This window comes from Balaenoptera acutorostrata, chromosome X (genome assembly GCF_949987535.1).
Source record: "Balaenoptera acutorostrata chromosome X, mBalAcu1.1, whole genome shotgun sequence".
Classification (NCBI taxonomy): Eukaryota; Metazoa; Chordata; class Mammalia; order Artiodactyla; family Balaenopteridae; genus Balaenoptera; species Balaenoptera acutorostrata.
Genome location: NC_080085.1, coordinates 59,338,289 through 59,358,844, shown reverse-complemented (window position 1 = coordinate 59,358,844; position 20,556 = coordinate 59,338,289). Strand labels below are relative to the sequence as shown.

General features: G+C 44.2%; 1 pseudogene; it reads right to left on the bottom strand.

The window, feature by feature from the left end:
• Positions 1–17,412: 17,412 nt before the first annotated feature.
• Positions 17,413–17,979, bottom strand: LOC103013459 (SAYSvFN domain-containing protein 1-like; annotated as a pseudogene).
• Between the last annotated feature and the right edge of the window lie 2,577 nt (positions 17,980–20,556).

Below are 20,556 nucleotides of genomic sequence, written 5' to 3'. Positions count from 1 at the left end.
AGGCCTTGGGAATCTCAACTTTGGGGAAGAGACTTGTGGGACACCAGGGGCCCAGATTTCGAGTCTTGTCCTGTCTGAAGGCGCGGGCAAGGCCTTGGGATAGGCCAGTGGCGATGAGAGGGCACCTCGATAAAGAAAGACACCTCGAGGGCAAAGAGGAAAGGGCGTAGGGCAGAGACGCCTTTCGAAAAAGCAAAAGTTGGCGCCCTGGTCCCAAGACGCCGGACTCCAGCACCTCCCGGCCTCGCTATCTGGGTCTTTGTCTCCCAGCCCCTTCTCCCCGCCCCTCCTTGCTTCCTTGCTTATAACTTTGGCTCCATCCCATAGCTCAGACCCTCCCGGTCCGACCCGCTCTCCCCAGTTGGACCTCAACAGATGTACCCACGTGCTAATGTCTCCCCCTACTGGTCTTCTATAGCACTGCGGGTGCCTGGGACCGACTGAGAGCGCCCACTCCAATGGGAGCGTGGCACACACGAGCCTGGCACACGCGCTCGAGCACAAGACCCGGGACAGGGGTGGTGACCTTGGCTAGAACCGCGGCCCGGTATGGAGAGGAGGAGGGAGCACTAGGAGTAAGATCTGGGTTTGGGGTTGGCTCGGCGACTGCCGAGGACATAAAGTCTCCTTGCTGCTTCTTTATGGAGATAATTAGGTGAGCGACATTCCCAAAGTGCTCGCCATTTATGCAGTTTCCTGTCCTTCTCTCACTTAAGTAGGAGGCTGATCTACTGAGTTCCTCACTGGATCCTCTGATGATCTCTTTGGTTCATAGAGCGGACCTCTATTTGGGGGGAAATAAAGAGGGAGAAGTGTGTTCCTCCCACTTTCAGGGACAGGGCCTGGAGGATGAGAAGGATCTGTGTAGAAAGAGAAGAGGAGCTGTTTAGGGTCTCTCAGCTCCCAGCTGGACCCCTTATTGGGGTGTGAGCAAGGAGAGACAAGAACAAGGTGCAGGGACACACCAGTAGTCCAGCTTGGAGACTAGGATTGCCCGAAGTGCATGGCAGGACAGCAAAACCTGAGGATGGAAAACAGCCTGCCACTTACTGAGTGCCTACTATGTGCCAGGAACCATGGTAGAGGCATTTCCCTTCACAATCCTTTGAGAGGAGTTCCACAATCCCTATTTTATGTAAGAGGGAAAACTAAGGCTCAGGGGGAAGTGACTCATCTGAGGTCATGGAGCTGATCGGTGGTAGAAGCAGGATTTGGCCCCAGACTTCTCTGTCTCCTAAGCCTGTGGCCAGTTCCCTATACCATACTGACTCGCCACATTTCCAGCACCTTCCTGCGTACTTGCTTACTTAATTCATTCCTGGTTAAAAGCTGGTTCATGCCTGGAAAGCAGCAACCTTCAGGACGGCCAGGACTCCACTCTTCACTCACAGTCCTCTGAGAGGTTTCTAGGCCCAGGAAAGTTCACCTGTGTCCCTGGCCATGCCCCCAAGTTCCCAGCTAGAGTCACCAGCACCAATCCCAGAATCAGCCTCAGATTCCACTGCCAACATGCCCAGGGCACCTCGGGAGGTGAGCCCAAGACCAGGTGGGAAATGGGGCAGATGAAGAGCTATGCTGCCAGACTTGGGAAGCCTGGGAAGACAGCAGCAGCTCCTGAGTGTGCCAACGCCTCATCCTGGGTGGGGAGGGCACAGAGGAAAGAAGAGAGGACTCTGTGTCTAGGCCTGCTCCACAAGCTGGTCACCCCTGGTCACGACATAGCCTTTCTGCCTCAACCTGCCTACTGGAGACTCAGTAGCAGGGCTGGGCCTACTCCCTGCCGCAGCCAGGGCCAATGACTCCAGGCTCCCACCTCCTGCCCCACCCTACCAGGGCTTCTGATGTAGTGATTCATGCCCCTGAGGTAGGGAAAAATTACTCCTCAGGGAAGCCGGAGAGGAAGTCAGGATCCGTGGGGGATGTTGACCCTCTCTTATCCAAGCTCTCCCTATTCCAGTGGCAGTCACACCCCTCCCCAAGCCTCCCAGATCAGTGTCACCGAACACACACATCCCTCAGGGTTCAAGTCCACCAGTGTTTCCTGAGCACTGATCCTGTGCTTGCCTCTGAGCTGGGATCCAAAGAGGAACCCCACCAAGCCCTGCCTTCAAGGAGCTCCAAGCAGATGGAAATCAGTACGTGGGGGCCTCCTGGACCCAGGGATGCAGAATAACATCTAGCAGCTGCAGGAGGCCTCAGGTACCATAACAGCCCCCTGGAGAGCTCAGCTTCCCACACCCATGGGAGGCAGGGGGAGTATGAACTTCAGAGCCACAGAGTTCACTGCTTATCAGTTGTGGCAAGTCACTTTGGGCAAGTCGCTTCCCCTGTGTGCTTCAGTTAACTCTTCTGTAACCTGGAGATCACCTCCTCTTCACGGAGCTGTGCTGAGTGTGGAGTGAGATAATGCACAGAAAGGGCTTAGCTTCATGGCCGGCCCACCATGGTGCTTACTAAATGGAAACTATTATACGTCCGCAGAGCCTCCCACAGAGACCTCCTCATTCCCGGTCACACGTGTTCTCACCCGTTCACACATGCTTTGTGTGCCATGCACACATTTTTTAGCTCCTCTCGTTTTCTCACCCATGTACATATTCATACATGAACTTGCCGTCTTCCTCCCCTATCGGTTCACGCAGCACCAGCTGACAGGCTTGGTTCCTGCCTTCACGGGACACGGAGCAGAGTCCCCACATTTCCTCATGTCGCTGTCCTGCTCACACGCATGAGCATTCACACCCCCTCTCTATTACTGTGGCCCTTGTCCTTGACCTCTCCTTGCCCGCCTTGTACTCTGAGATAAGAGAAGTGAACTCCCTCACCTAAGGCCACACAGCCAGGGAGCAGAAAAGTCAGGATTCAAACCTGGGCCATTGAGCTGCACAACTTGAGCTTCTACACATGACTCTACTCGGACACCCCAGGGCTCCGGAAATGAACGTGTGCCAAAGGGTGGACCTTGCACACTGAGGGCAGGAAGCCTGCCCCAAGGCCCCGGGGGCGATGCCAGCCAGGACCACTCCGTGAGGCTAGCAGCCCTCTCTCCTACCTACAATCATCTCTGGCCTGTCCTAAGCCTCCTGTCTGTCCCCTCGAAGACCCACAACCTCTGCCTGCACCCTCCTCACAGATACACACAACCCCTCCCTACAGGGCGAGGGAGAGCCATGTTTCTTGAACAACCTCTGTATGCCAGGCACTGTAGCCAGGTACTCTCACCCTTGGTCCTATGCTATCTTTGTTTAATTCACATAACATCCCTGAGGTTGATATTGATAGGCCTATTTTAGAGAAGAGGAAACTGAGGCTCCAGGCTTAATCTGCCTGCATCCCCTGCCCCCGCCAACCTCAGCCTGCAAAGCCCTCTCTTGCCCAGCCAGATTTGTCCCTCCACCCGCTTCTCTCCTTCTCTCCCTCTGCCTTCACCGCCCTCTAGCTGGGACCAGTTGGGGTCTGTGTTGAGCCCAGGCTGTCCTCCCTCCCCCACGAATACCTTGCTTTTCCCAAGTCACTCTATGTCTGGGTCAGGCTCAGGACAAGCCCAGGGTGGGACCTGAGCCCTCCTACTCTTCTTCCTCCTGCCTGCTGGCTGCACCACACTCCAGATCAAGCCCCAGGTGGGTACACCCTGCTAGTCTAATTTCATTGCAGCCATGGAGATTCTCAGTGGCTGGGGAAAGAGGGGCTGGTCCCAAAGGCCAAGGGTTCAACCAAACGTTCAACCCCCCACCCCTCCCTGGTCCTTGCCCCAGCTTCATGCCTGCTTTATGGGTGTTTGCACTGAGATCACCTTGATCTTCCAGGTGTCAGCCTGGCTCTGGGTCATGCTGTTGGCAGGATGACACCAGAGATAGGAGGAGCCCTTCTCTTCCTGAGATGGGCCTGCCCCCTCCCCCCCCTCTCTCTTTATCCCCTCCTTGTACCTTGTTACCCTTCCCTGGACTCCTAGAAATCTGTCCCAAGCCCTTGGGCCCCACATAGGCAAGTGGCCTGCCCCTGCTCCTCAAAAGAGCCTAGAACAGGGCATCTGAGGGCCAGCGCATGGCTCAGTGTGGCATAGCAGGTGGCACAGGCTCTGGACTGCAGCTGGGACCCTCGCCTCCTTAGAGACCTCATCTTTGGATATCCATGCCCTCCTGTGTGTCACTGATCTGGGCTCAACTTCCTCTAGCAGTCCCTCCTGTCCTCACTCTCCAGCCCTGTGCAGGGCAGCTATGGGGGAAATCCTGCAGCACTCCAGCCCGGCCCACCTGTCACTCCCTCAACTCTGGTTACCTGGGGAATGTGCAAAGAGGGACTGGGCCATTCATCACTGTCAGGGGCTCAGGAATTCAGGGCTGGGGGGCAGCCATTGTCACCACCTGTCACTGACCCCGGCCTAGCTCCTCATCTCAGAGAGCCAGTAAGCCCAGGGTAGGATGATGCTGGCTGCAGAAATGACATCTTTGCCCCGTTCTGCTCTTGGCTCCTTAGAGAACACACTGCACTTGTCAGGCCCCATAAACACAGGGAATAAAGTTCCCCTGGAGGAACACCCCAAGCAGAGCAAATATTTGAACAACCCGAGGAGCCGAGGGAAGGGGCAGTGCTTCTTCCTCTCTCCAGCCCTCCTAGCTCTGACCCCTCGCTAGCCTATGAGATAACTTCCTGCCTTCCAACCTACCATAAATGCTAAAGGGTCAGGTTCTGGGCTTTCTCGACTGATAAACCCAAGCCTACTGTTAGAAAGGTCATGAACCCCTGGGGGCATCCTGAGGATAGATAAGGGGCTGGACCCAGCTGGCCAGATAACCAATGGCAGATATACGGCACCCAGGCCCGCCACCCTCCAGCTGCCCGTGAGCCAACGGAGCCAGGATCTCTGACATTGAAACCTCCGCTCCCCACACTCACAACTTAGTCCAGCTTGGTTTAGAGACCTTCCTTCCCACCTTTTATCAGCAAGGCCCCAGTGCCTGGGGTCAATGTACCTCCCAGGGAAGGCCCAGTTTCTTTCTAAGCCTTTAGTCTCCCCACCAACCTCCCCCACCCCGCCCCTGCCATACCCCCGCCTCCCCAGCGCTGCCCAAGTTGGAACGGGGGTGAGACCTCAATTGACAAACCACCCATCATCTTCCTCATGAGGAAGCCAACCCCCTCAGAAGAACATAAATTTCCCTGGCCTGGCTTGTTTTTCTTTCACAGCCGCTCTCCTGGACACAAACCAGAGACTATGGCAGCCTCGGGCTTTAGCCATGAGAGGTGGGGCTGGGGGTGGGGATGTGGAGAGGGAGGGAATTTTCCTCCTTAGATTGGTGTTCTGGGCAGGGGTGGGGAAGTCAGGAAGCTCTGGAGAGCTAAGAGTGTCTCGGGGGGATTAGGGCTCTACAGACGGGGGGGAGGAAGGAGGAGGGAATTTCAGAGGTAGGGAAATGAGACATTAGGCAGGTTGTTCAATCAAAGGGGTAGAGTCTCCAAGGAAATCTCACCCCAGTAGCCTCCATATTCCTCAATCTCTGTCGACCCCCAGTGGCCAGCCCAGTATTTGCATCCCAAAAGCTGACCGAGCGCTGATCCTGACCCCCAACAGCGCAAAGGGAGATGAGGGACACTCTCAGCTTCGGGTGCTGGCCTTGCTGGCCTGCGCTGAGCTAAGCCAGGAACACCCTTTATCCTCTTCCCCCACCTCTTCTGGGCAGCCTTCCTAGAAGGCCCTAGCCCACAGATCTGTTCCCTCCTTTGATCTCCATATCCTGACCGTACACCTCTGACTGGCACTTGGATTTTCAATATTTGTGTGTATCTGAGCTCTCCCACTACATACTAACCTGGAGCAGAAACCACTGACTGCTTCTCCTTTATCTTCTGCATCAAGGCCAAGCATCAGGATGGGCATACAAGAGGTGCACAATAAATGCTAACGGTGTTGGAGTTGATGATGGTGGTGATGGTGGTGACAGGTACCATCTACTGAGCACCTACTACATTCCATGTACTTTGTATCCATTCTCTCATTCAAAGTCATTTTATGCACAGATAAGAAAACTGGCATTCTCAGAAGTCAAGTGACCCAAATAACAACTCACGTCTAGTAAGTGGCAGACCGCAAAGTTTGATGCAGGTCTCTCTGGCTCCAAGCTACAGGTACCTCCATATCCTACGTGCTAGACACTGCCTTTACCCCTGGGATGACAATGACACAGGTCCTGACAACATGGCACGGTGTGGGCCACAGTAAAGACCGTAGCTCCATGGAGCACAGAGGGACAAGCTTTGCATCCGTCCTCCTTGTCCTCTTTCTCATCTCAGGGTACTTTTTCTCTAGTTTGCTCATTTGGCAGAAGGACAGATAGCTCACCCCGGATAGGCAGTCTCTCAGGTCCTGTCACCTAAGGAGGCTGTGGCCAACTAGGAGACTCCTATAGACAATGCACACCTGTAAAAGTCAAGAATCCAGGACCACAGAAGGAGGGTCCATCAGAGGTTGCTACCCATGAAATACCCAGACCCTCCCAGGAACCAACATGGGTCAGTTCAGTTCACAAACACTGCTGGGCCTCCCCTGGGAGCCTGCCAGGTGCTGGAATCTGAGAGCAAACTGCCCCAGGTCAATATGCATCATTGAGTAGAGGGCCCATCGACCTGAGCCTTACTCTTGTCCGTGGCCTCCCTGAGTCATTTTGCCTTTCTCCAGCCTGGTGACCTTGGCGGAAATCGAGGCACTCTTTCCTCTCCCCTTCCCCAGGTAAGCCACTCACCTGAGACTCTCTTTCAGTCACTTGGTTCTTGGTGTGAAGAATACCTGCCTGGACTGAAAAGGAAAAGAACCTGTTGAGGGGATCTGAGGTTATTCAACCCACACTCCCTTACCTGCGCCCACCACTAGGGTTCTCACAAGGCCCTGGCTTGGAGTTGACAGCTCTGGAAACAGGCAGCCTATTCCATTTCCCAGGCACATTCTCCAAGGAGAAGAGCTTGCAGGTTTCAGGTTGGACTTTCCAGGGGCACTTAATGAGGGGATTTTATGGCTAAAGTGGATTGGTAACACCTGTTTTGAAAAAGGTCCAGACTGAAATGACCGGAGCCAGGTAATAAGGCGCAGCCTTCTGTGACTCTGATTACCCATTTTTCCTCACGTTGGTGCAGAATAGAACTGCTTCCTGTGGGAATTCTCAGCCCTGCCAGAAGGGCCTCCTAGGGCCCACTCGTGGGCAGAAGCACAGTGGTCTTCCTCTAGAAGCAGACGTGCCCTAGCCAGGCAACCCACCTTTCATCAGTAGCTGACAACCTCCCTCCCAGGCTAGCTGATTGCTAAGGCTGATTGGTGTGCATGGACCCCACCATACAGAATATCTGCACTACCGGAGCTCACTAGGGAAGATGAGCTCACATGCTGCCACCTAGCACATAGCTGAACCATCATCACCATCACAAACATTTTTTGAGTGATTACCATATACCAAGCTCCATGCTAAGCCCTTTATGTATATTATCTCATTAAAGTGGCCCAACCCTCTGAGCTGTTACTGTTATTATCGCCATTTGCCAATAAGGAAGCTGTGGTACAGAGAAGTTAAGCAACTTGCCCACACTCACAGAACCAGGAAGCAGTGGTGCCTGCTTACTAGCTATATGACTTCAAATCCAGTATCCCTAACCACATCCAACAGCTTCTCCCTCAAACAGTCCCGGGGATTGGGATTCAAGGTGCTGCAGTGGTTTTAGAAGCATCCTGATGTGACCGTTCGGAGCCCAGGCTTTGAGATCAAATAGGCTTGGGTTTCAATTCTGTTTCTGACCCTTATTACTTTTGCAACCTCCCTGAGCTTCTGTTTGCCCTGTGATGAATTGGGGAGAAACCATTCCTTCATTCATAAGTGCCTACCATGTGCCAAGAAAATAACACTTACTTATGGGGGTGCTGTGCAGCTTGAACTAGCTGATATATATAAATCCCCTAACCCATACTACATGCTTGCCAAATAGTGGCTATTATTATTGTTGTGTAGTTGCAGTTGTTAGAGAGAGAGAGACAAAGGGGGAAATGACTAGGAGGTGTTCCATCTGGAGTGAGACCAGATGGAGTCCCCAAGACCTAGGCTGATTCAAACGCCAGGGAGGCAATGGCACAGGCAGGTGGAGAAAGGCTGGGATCCTTGGCCAGGTCAGTAAAAGAAGGCTCTGCCAGCAGGGCCTTAGGCTGTAATCTCAGGCTGAATTTACACAAGGCGAACACACGAGGGCATGCGCCCCTCAAAATGGGCTGGTTCAGAGACTCCCAGAAGCCAGGGCTCCTGCTCCCTGTTTTCACCTCTAGGGCAGCTGGCCCCGGCCCTGAGACTGAGAAGGAGGCTGAGGGAGGGAGGAGACATAGGAGATTAACAAGGTCCTCTCTGGGGCACGAAAAAGCAGATGCAGGGTGTTGACCCCCTGAAGAGAATAAAAGGGGAAGTAAAACAGACTCAGCAGATTTGAAGGTTGAGGGGGGAAAGAAGTCACAATACAGGAGATCAGAATGACCTCTTAGCCTGGGGACCAGGCAAGTAAACAGCATCAGTCTGTTATTCTCTGTTACTCTCTCTTACACACACACACACACACACACATAAACACACACACACAGGTGTTATGAGGCAGTCCCAGATTTGGAGAAAGGAGCCTGAGTGAGGCATGAGATTGTCCAGCCAGGGGCATTTGGGGTCAGACACGATCTCAGTCTTCATGCAGTGATTATGAAAAATAAAGCCAGCAAAACTTCGTGTCTCTAAAGGGTCAGTTCGTGGAAAAGGTTAACTTGATATCTCTACTGAGAAAGGTCCAATGAAATCAAGCCAGTCCCAAGGTTAGGAATCTCAGAGAACTTCTAAAGCCTGAGCAGGATGGTTTAAACTTCAGAATGAAGGGAGAGCAAGGGATGGTAGCAAGATGCACCAGCCTTGGCGTCAGGCACATTCACTACACACTTCCTGGCAGTGTGGCCTTGGGCAAGTTACATAAACTCTCTGAGTTTGCTTCATCTTTCAAATAGGAATAATAATAATAGTACTACTAGGTAAGAGGTAAGTAAGATACTGGGTATGGAAGTGTCTGGCACACAGCTGGAGTCTTGAGAACCAACTGAAGTGGGAAACTTTGGGGACCTTGAGGCAGGTTGTCCTAGCTGGGGGCAGCAGCTTACTGTCAGGAGGTGAAACCTATGTAAGATTGGACCTGGACTAGATAACCTTTAGGAACATTCTACTCCTGACACTCCATGGTCTGTCAGTCAGCAAATGCGATATGTAGGGCATTGTGGGAGATACAGAAAGATCCAGATTTGATCAGTCAGATCTCAGCTCGACTGCCACTTCCTCAGGGAAATTTCTCCAACCATCCAGATGAAATTAGTGCCGTTCCCCCAACCCTTGTCTTCATCTAGGCCGTTAATTTGTTTTATTTTCTTCATAAGTTATCAGTCTAAAATGACTATTTTTCTTACGTGTTGATTTTCTGGCGTGCACACACACACAAATAAGCTCAGTAAAATGTGTTGCTGTGATGTATAAGAAATGGACCCTAGCATCAAAGAGCTTATGAGACCGGTATGGGAGTAGTTGAGGGCTCATGTTTCAAGGACTGGGGCTCACTTCTAGCCAAGAGATATGAGTTCCAGGAGTTGCTGGGTCTTGAGCGAGGCTTTGAAGGATAAATAGCATTGGAAAAAGTGGAGATAAGTGAGGGGAGAGGAGTCGATGAATGACAACAGAAAACGCAATTCTCATTTTCCGAACACCACAAGTTACCAGACCTGGTTCCCAGTCCTGCAATAGAGCAGTGAACAAGGCAGAGGAGGCTCTGCTTCTGGAATGGTGCTCGCATCCCAGCAAGAGAAGATAGGACACGTTCAGATAGTAATCAATACTATGGAGAGGATAATGCAGGGTAATGGGATGGAAAGAGGTCGAGATAGAAGTGGCAGGGGTTCCTTCAGAAGTGGGTATCACATCATCACGGGGCCTTTGAAGTGGCCATGTCTGAGCTGAAATCAGAATGATTAAAAGGGCCAGGCATCCAGAATCCAATCCATCCTTTTACACACGGGACTAATTCCCCCCACGTTCAGCCCCTGCTACGTCTTCTCTTTCTCTGCCCTCCTCTGATCTTTCCCCAGAGCTTTCTTTGCTTTCTCTGGTCACTCTCTACTCTTTTTACTGTAAATCAGTCCCGACTTTCAAGGCCTCTTTCAATTTTCCTTTAGTCATTACTACCAGTTCAACAAACCAAAAGACCCCAAATCAAGCCAGAAAACCCAAGAAGCTTTTTAGAAGGGGGAGGAGAATGGGGAAAGATAGTGAATCCTTAAGTCTCATTTTTTTCCCCTGTCACCCTGGTGAAATTGAAAAAAGGAATAGCAACCTGACAGGAATGCTGTGGGGATTACCCTACGAGTACATAGCATGTACTCAGAATATGTTAATTCTCTCTCTCCTCTTTCTTGATATTTTAAAGCATGAAGTGTCTGATGTTAATTACATGTTCATCATAGAGTGTATGGAAAGCACTGTAAAGTAGAAGAAAAGAAAAATATTAACAATCTCCCTCACAAAACCCCACAACTCAAAGTTAACAACCACTTGTTAAATTTTTGGTGTGTTTCCTTCCAGGTTTTTTATACGTTTCTTTTTTTTTTAAATAACTCTATTGAGATATCATTCAAATCATAAAGTTCCCTCTTTTAAAGTGTACAATATAATGTATTTTAACATATTCCCAAAGTTGTGTGACCGTCATCACTAACTAATTTTAGAACATTTAATCACCCCAAAAAGAAACTTTATACCCATTAGCAGTCACTCCCATTCACCTCCACCTCACCTCCAGCCCTAAGTAACCATTCACATACTTTCTGTCTCTATAGATTTGCCTATTCTGAGAATTTCATAAAAATGAAGTCATACAATATGTGGCGTTTTGTGTCTGGCTTCACTTAGCATGATTTCAATGTTCATCCAAGTTGTAGTATGTATCAGTACTTCATTCCTTTTTATGGCCAAATAATATTTCATTATATGGATATACCACATTTTTTATCCATTCTTCAGTTGATGGACACTTAGGTTATTTTCATTTTTGGCTATTATGAATGATGCTGCTATGAACATTCATATACCATTTTTTGTGTGGATATATATTTGGATATATACCTAAGAGTGGATATATACCTAGGAGTGGGCATGCTGGGTCATATGGTAACTCTATGTTTAACATTTTGAGGAACTATCACACTATCAACATTTCTTTTTCTTCACAGTTATGGTGATGCTGTAATACATTCACCTATACTAGCTTTCTGAGACTATTTGATTTTCCCTAGTTTCTTAGTGAAATATTTTTTCAAATGTCCTTTAAAAACACATTCAATTCAATAAGGCATGGGATAAGCCCTGGGAATATAAACATGAATAAAAGCTGGTCACTGCCATCAAGCAGCCCACAATCCAGTGGGGGAAGCAGACTCATCAAGTTAAATCCCATGTGATCTGTGCTATAGTAGGGCAATGTACTAAATGCTGGGACAGCACAGGGGAAAGGGCAAAACTCTTCCTGTGGGGTGGTAGGGAAGGCCTCCTAGGGAAGGTGACATTTGCAGACTCTGGGAAGATGAGTGTGGGTTCATCAGGGAGATGAGGAGGAAGAAGAGGAGGAGGAGGAGAGGGGAAGGGAGAGGGGAAAGTCAAGCAGAGGCAACAAAACGTGCAAAAGCATGGAAGCATGAAAGAAAATGGTACCCAAGATGCTGCAAATAGATTGCTGTGACTAGCGTCCCAGGTACTTTAAGGAAAAGAGCAGTAATGATGCTGGTAATGTAGGTTGGGGCCAGATGTTGAAGGGCTTTGAGTGACATGTAAATAATTTATAATTTAACATGTATCATTTGGTGGGGGAGCCTTAGAAGGATTTGAGGCCAGGAGTGGACAGGATTAGAATTACAGAGTTTAAAAAGTACTTTTGAAATCAAAATATTACACATGTATATGGTTAAAAATCAAAGAGCAGAAGTGTTCAGTATAACAACCAACCATCCCTTGCCCCATCCTTTCCCATGCCAGACCTTCTCCTCTTTTAGTGGTTTCTCCTGGTAATTAGTTTCCTCATTTATTCCTAATTTATATACATAAGCTGCTATTTCTTTTTTTTTCTTCCAGTTTTATTGAGATATAACTGACATACAGCACTGTATAAGTTTAAGGTGTAGAGTATAATGATTTGACTTACATGCATCATGAAACGATTACCACAATAAGTTTAGTGAATACCCATCATTTAATACAGACACAAAATTAAAGAAATAGGAATGTTTTTTTCCTTGTGATGAGAACTTTTAGAATTTACCCTCTTAACAAGTTTCATATATAACATACAGCAGTGTTAATTATATTAATCATGTCATACATTACATCCCTAGTACTTAATTTATCTTATAACTGGAAGTTTGTACCATTTGACCACTTTCATCCAATTCTCCCCCCTCCCCAACCTGCCCCATTAACCACCTCTGGTCACCACAAATCTGATCTCCTTTTCTATGAGTTTGTTTGTGTTTGAAGTATAATTGACCTACAACACTATGTTAGCTCCTGGTGCATGATATAGTGATTCTATATTTCTATACATTTCAAAATGATCATCACAATAAGTCTAGTTACCATTGTCACCATACAAATATATTACATAATTATTGACTGTATTCCCTACACTGTACATTTCATACCCACGACTCATTTATTTTGTAACTGGAAGTTTGTACCTCTTAATCTCCCTCACCTATTTTTCATTCCCTAACCCCTTCCCTCTGGCAACTACTTGTTTGTTTTCTGTTTCTATGACTGTTTCTGTTTTGTTGTATTTGTTCATTTGTTTTGTTTTTTAGATTATACATATAAGTGAAATCGCAGAGTATTTGTCTTTCCCTGTCTGACTTATCATAAAACTCTCTAGGTCCATCCATTTTGTCATAAGTAGCAAGATTTCATTTTTTATGTCTGAGTAATGTTCCATTGTGTATGTACACCACATTTTCTTTATCCATTCATCTATCAATGTGCATTTAGTTTGCTTCCACATCTTGACTATTGTAAGTAATACTGCAATGAACATAGGGGTGCATATATCTTTTCAAATTAGAGATTCCGTTTTGTTTCAATAAATACCCAATAGTGGAATTGCTGGATCATATGGTAGTTCTATTTTTAGTTTTTTGAGGAACTGCTATACTGTTTTCCATACTGGTTGAACCCATTTACATTCTTACCAACAGTGCACAAGGGTTCTCTTTTCTCCACATCCTCTCCAAAAATTTGTTATTTGTTGTCTTTTTGATGATAGCCATTCTGACAGGTGTAGGGAGATATCCCATCGTGGTTTTGATTTGCATTTCTCTGATGGTTAGTGATATTGAGCATCTCTTCATGTGTCAGTTGGTCACCTGTATGTCTTCTTTGTAAAAATGTCTATTCAGATCCTCTGTCCATTTTTTAATTGGGTTGTTTTTTTGTTTTTTTTTAAATTAATTAATTTATTTTTGGCTGCACTGGGTCTTTGTTGCTGCGGGTTTTCTCTAGTTGAGGTGAGCAGGGGCTACTCTTCGTTGCTGTGCGCGGGCTTCTCATTGCGGTGGCTTCTCTCGTCACCAAGCACAGGCTCCAGTAGTTGTGGCTCGCGGGCTCTAGAGCACAGGCTCAGTAGTTGTGGTGCACAGGCTTGGTTGCTCCGCGGCATGTGGGATCTTCCCAGACCAGGGATCGAACCCATGTCCCTTGCATTGGCAGGTGGATTCTTAACCACTGCACCACCAGGGAAGTCCCAGGGTTGTTTGTTTTTTGATACAAAGTTATATGAGTTCTTTGTGTATTTGGGCTATTAACCCCTTGTTGGATATATCATTTGCAAATATCTTCTCCCATTCAGTAGGTGGCCTTCACAGTTTTTGGATAGTTTCCTTCATCATGCAAAAGCTTTTTAGTTTGATGTAGTCCCATTAGTTTATTTTTGCTTTCATTTTCCTTGCTTGGGAAAACATATCCAAAATATATTGCTAAGACCAATGTCAAAGAGAATACTGCCTATGTTTTCTTCTAGGAATTTTATGGTTTCAGGTGTTACATTTATCCCTCGAATCCATTATGAGTTTATTTTTGTATATGGTGTGAAAAAGTAGTCCAGTTTGATTCCTTTGCATGTAGCTATCCAGTTTTCCCAACACCATTGATTGAAGAGACTATCTTTCCCGCATTGTATATTCTTGCTTCCTTTGTCATAGATTAATTGACCATATAAAGGTGGGTTCATTTCTGGACTCTCTATTCTGTTCCATTGATCTATGTGACTATTTCTGCGCCAGTATCATACTGGTTTTGATTACTGTAGCTTTGTAGCATAGTCTGAAGTGAGGGTGCGTGATGTTTCCAGCTCCGTTCTTTTTTCTTAAGATTGTTTTGGCTATTCAAGGTCTTTTGTGTTTCCATACAAATTTTAGAATTATTTATTCTAGTTCTGTGAAAAATGCCATTGGTATTTTGATAGGGATTGCACTGAATCTGTAGATTTCCTTGGGGAGTATGGTCATTTTATCAATATTAATTCTCCCAATCCATGAGCACAGTATATCTCTCCATCTGTCTATGTTGTCTTCAATTTCTTTCATCAGTGTCTAATAAATATTTTTCCAAGTACAGGTCTTTCATCTCCTTAGTTAGATTTATTCTTTTGGATGGGATTGTAAATGGGATTGTTTTCTTAATTTCTATTTCTGATAATTCATTGTTAGTGTATAGAAACGCTACAGATTTCTGTATATTCGTTTTGTATTCTGCAGCTTTATGAATTCATTGATGAGCTCTAGTAGTTTTTTGGTGGCATCTTTAGGATTTTCTATGTAAAGTATCATGTCATCTGCAAATAGTGACTGTTTAACTTCTTCCTTTCCAATTTGGATCCCTTTTATTTCCTTTTATTGGCTTAATGTTGTGGCTAGGACTTCTAATACTATGTTCAATAAAAGTGATGAGAGTGGAATTAACATAATTAAAAAAAACAAAAAAGCAAACCAAAAAAAAGTTGGTGAGAGTGGGCATCCTTGTCTTGTTCCTGATCTTAGAAGAAATGCTTTGAGATTTTCACCATTGAGTATGATGTTGCCTATAGGCTTGTCATAAATGGCCTTTATTATGTTGAGGTATGTTCCCTCTATACCCACCTTGAGAGATTTTATCATAAATGGATCTTGAGTTTTGTCAAATGCTTTTTCTGCATCTATTGAGATGATCATATGATTTTTTATTCTTCAGTTTTTTAATGTGATATATCATATTGATTGATTTGTGGATGTCAAACCTGGGATAAATACCACTTGATCATGGTGTGTGATCATTTTAATGTATTGTTGAATTTGGTTTGTAATATTTTGTTTAGGGTTTTTGCATCTATGTTCATCAGAGATATTGGTCTGTAATTTTCTTTTTTTGTGATATCTTCATCAGGTTTTGGTATCAGGGTGATGCTGGCCTCATAGTATGAGTTCGGAAGGGATCCTTCCTCTGCAATTTTTTGAAATAGTGTGAGAAGGACAGGTGTTGTTAACTCTTCTCTGAATGTCTGGTAGAATTCACCTGTGAAACCATCTGGTGATAGACTTTTGTTTGTTGGTGATTTTTTTGTTTGTTTTGTTTGTTTTTAATGATTCAATTTCATTCCTGGTAATCAGTCTGTTCATATTTTATATTTCTTCCTGGTTCAGCCTTGAGAGATTATATGTTTCTAGAAATTTGTCCATTTCTTCTAGGTTGTCCATTTTATTGGTGCATAATTGTTTATAGCCATATCTTATGATCTTTTGTATTTCTGTGGTGTCAGTTGTAACTTTTCCTTTTTCATTTCTGTTTTTATTTATTTGGATCCTCTCTTTTTTTTCTTGATGTTTCTGGATAAAAGTTTATCAATTTTTAAAATCTTTTTAAAGAACTATTAGTTTAATTGACCTTTTATATTTTTTATTCTCTATTTTATTTACTTCTGCCCTGATCTTTTTTTTTTTTTTTTTTTTGCCCTGATCTTTATTATTTCTTTCCTTCTACTAACTTTGGGTTTCGTTTGTTCTTTTTCTATTTTCTTTAGGTGTATGGTTAGGCTGTTGATTTGAGATTTCTCTTGTTTCCTGAGGTAGGCTTGTATCACTAAAAACTTTCCCCTTAGAACTGCTTTTGCTATGTCCCATAGATTTTTAATTGTTGTGTTTTTGTTTTCCTTTGTCTCCAGGTATTTTTCTTATTTCCTCTGATTTCTTCAGTGATCCATTGATTGTTTAGCAGCATATATTTTAGCCTCCACGTTTTTATGTTTTATACAGTTCTTTTCTTGTAGTTGATCTCTAGTCTTATAGCCTTCTGGTAAGAATAGATGCTTAATATGATCTTAATCTTCTTAAATTTACTGAGACTTGTTTTATGGCTTAGCATGTGATTTAAAATCTTGGAGAATGTTCCATGTGAACTTGAAAAGATGTGTATTCTGCTGCTTTTGGATGGAATGTTCTATATATATATATATATAAAATATATATATATATATTATATGATATATATATTCCTAGTATGTATGTTAAGGTATTTTTTATCATGAAAGGGTGCTGGATTTTGTCAAATTCTTTCTTAGCATCAATTGAGATGATCATGTGGATTTTTCCTTCATTCCATTAACATGGTGTATTACAATTTTTTTTGACATAGAAAACAAATTTATGGCTACCAAAGCGGAAAGGTGTGGGGGAGGGATAAACTAGGAACCTGGGATCAGCAGATACACACCACCATATATAAAACAAACAACAAGGACCTACTGTATAGCACAGGAACTACAAAATACTTAATATTTTGTAGTAACCTATATAAGAAAAGAATCTGAAAAAGAATATATATATGTATAAATGAATCACTTTGTTGTACACCTGAAACTAACACAACATTGTAAATCAAATATATGTCAATTTAAAAAATTAATTAATTAAAAAAAAGACTTAAAGAGAATATTTACTTTTAACATATAGTCCTGATGTACCAAACCATTACTTCAAACAGCTGGATATTTTAAACAGTTATCTCCCCAATGCCCTCCTACTGTTCTAAAAATCACCTCTCTTAAATAAAGAGACAAATAGGTCTCCTTTCTTGAGTGTGTAATTTTTATAAATTGCATCAGACCCACAGTGAGTGTCTTTCTGGGAGTTTCACCAAAACCAAAAAGAAGTTCTGATATAAAACTGCAGCAGGAAATCAGGGAAAGCGTGTGGAACTGCGACGTCACAGAACTGACCTGCAAGCTATCCTTAGCCAAACCCACAAATCGGCACCCCAGGGGTGTGAGGGCCCTGGGGGCCAGCCAACGGCAGGGCTGGTCCTATCTCCCCTGCAGGGGTCTCAGGTGCAGCTCGCGTTCCAGCTGCTGGGCAATCAGGGTGCCCTGGATGGCCTCACAGCCCGGGTTGAACACGGAGTACCCGCTCTTCCCCCCTCTGTCTTCTCCTCAGGGCCTCGTTTCCCCCACATGCCTCCAGTAGAAGAGGGACAGGACAAAATAGGCCAGGCCAAATTCCAGTTCCACAAACAGTCCCAGCAGGACCAACCAGAGGAGCACCTTCAAGAAGGTGATGTCGGTCAGGGGAGACTGACCCCCCTGGGGCGGGGGCGGCAGAGGTGGTGGCTTGGCTGGATTCTGCGATGGCTGTGACATGCAGTCCCCAGGCCAAGCTGCTCCCTGAGCAAGGCTGGGCTGGGCCTGGGTACTCAAGGGCCTCGGTTTCCACACCAGGAACAGTTTTAGCCAGCCTGGGGCTGCCTTTGGAGTTACAGCTGCTTCCACCTTCTCTCCCGAGGTTTGTGCACGGTGGATCTGAAGTGCTGGGTTCTGCCACCAACCTGGCTGGTTTCTGGGCCCTACCCCCAACTCAGCTAACCACTGCTCCATGGCACATGCCCTGTTCTCTGTGCACCCAGGAGTGCGTGTGCCCATGCTGGTGTATTATATTGATTGATTTTTAAATGTTGAAAGACCCTTGCATTCCTGGCATAAATCACTCTTGGTCCTGGTGTATAATACTTCTAATATACTGCTGAATTCAGTTTGCTGGTGCTTTGTTGAGAATTTTTAGATTTATATCCACAAGTGATATTGATCTGTGGCTTTCTTTTAATGTGATATATTTGTCTATCCTTAGTATCAGGGTAATGGTGGCCTCATAGAATGACTTAGGAAGTGTTCTCTCATCTTCTTTAGGAAGATTTTGAGAATTGGTGTTAACTTATTTTTAGATGTTTGGCAGAATTAACTAGTGGAGCCATTTGGTCCTGAGCTTTTCTTGCTTGGAAAGTTTTTAATTACTGATTCAATCTCTTTACTTGTTATTGCTCTAATCAGATTTTCAATAAGATATAACAATTATGAACATATATGCACCCAACAACAGATCCCCAAATATATGAAGCAAAAATGGACAGAATCGAAGGGAAGAATAAACAATTCTATAATAATAGTTGGAGATTTCAATACCCTGCTTTTTTAAAAATAAATTTATCTATTTATTTATTTATAGCTGCATTAGGTCTTTGTTGCTGTGTGCAGGCTTTCTTTAGTCGCGGCAAGCAGGGGTTACTCTTCGTTGCGGTGCGCAGGTTTCTCATTGCAGTGGCTTCTCTTGTTGCGGATCATGGGCTCTAGGTGTGTGGGCTTCAGTAGTTGTGGCACACAGGCTCAGTAGTTGTGGCTCATGGGCTCTAGAGCACAGGCTCAGTAGTTGTGGCACATGGGTTCTGCGGCATGTGGGATCTTCCTGGACCAGGGATCAAATCTGTGTCCCCTGCATTGGCAGGCGGATTCTTAACCACTGTGCCACCAGGGAAGTCCCTCAACACCCTACTTTTAATAATGATAGAACAATCAGATAGAAGATCATTATGGAGATAGAGAATTTAAACAACACTATAAACCAACTAGATCTAACAGACATACACAAATCCTCCAGCCAACAACAGCAGAATGCATATTTTCTTCCAGTTGCAGATAGGACATTCTCCACAACAGAACATATGTTAGGCCACAAATCAAGTGTTAATAAATTCAGAAAGACTGAAACCATACAAAGGATATGCTCTGAACACAAAGAAATGAAACTAAAAATCAATAACATTAGGAGAATTGGAAAATTCCAAATATGTGGAAATAAAACCATACATTAAATAGCCAATGAATGAAAGAAAAAAAATCAGAAGGGAAATCAGAAAATACTCTGATACAAATTAAAATTAAAAACACAATATACCAAAACTTATAAGATGAAATGAAAGCCATGCTCAGACGGAATTTTATAGCTGTAAATGTCTACATTAAAAATGAAAAGAAATCTCAATAAGCAACTTATCTTCATACCTTAAGGAAGTAAAAAAAAAGAAGAGCAAATTAAACAAAAAATTATCAGAAAGAAAGAAATAATAAAGAATGGAGCTGAGAATAACAAAATAGAGAATAAAAAGATAATAGAGACAGTCAATGAAACTAAAAGCTGTTTTTTTAGAGATTATTAAAACTGACTAACATTTACCTATACTTACCAAAGAGAGAGAGGGAGAGACAAAGAAGAGAGAAAGAACTAAATTTCTAAAATCATAGGTGAAAGTGGGGACATTGCTACTATACCTTACAGAAAAAAAAAACTTATAGGAAAATACTATGAAAAATTGTTTGCCTACAAATTAGATAACTTAGATGAAACAGACAAATTTCTAGATACAGACAAACTACCAACACTGATTAAAGAATAAATAAACATCTTAAATTTGTACCAATTAGTTTGAAGTAGTACCAGCTTAGCTTCTTTAGTGTACAAAAATATTGCTCTTATGCAGTTCCATCCCATCTTCCTTATGTTGTTATTTTCACAAATCACATCTTTATACATTGTATACCTATTAACATAGATTTGTAATTATTGTTTTATGTGTTTACCTTTTAAATTGTATAGAAAAAAAGAGGATTTATGAAGTAGAAATCAATAATACTGGCTTTAATGTTTACCTACATAGCTACCTTTACCTTTGTTCTTTATTTCTTTATATGGCTTTGACTTACTATCTAATGTTCTTTAATTTCATCCTGAATTACTATCATTAGCATTTCTTGTAGTACAGGTCTACCAGTGACAAACTCCCTCAGTGTTTGTTTATCTGGGAATGTCTTGATTTCTCCTTCATTTTTGAAGGATATTTTTGTTGAGTATAGAAGTTTTGGGTGACAACTTTTTTTCTGTCAGTATTTTAAATATGTCATTCCACTGTTTACTAGCTTCCATGATTTTTGATAAGAATATACATTCTTCCCAAGTGCACCTGGAGCAATTTCCAGGATAGACTATTTAGTAGGTCATAAAAAAAACCTCAATACATTTAAAAGGATAGAAATCATAGAAATTATGTTCTCTGACCACAATGGATTGAATTTAGAAATCAAAAATAGAAAGATATTTCAGGAACTCACAAATATGTGGAAACT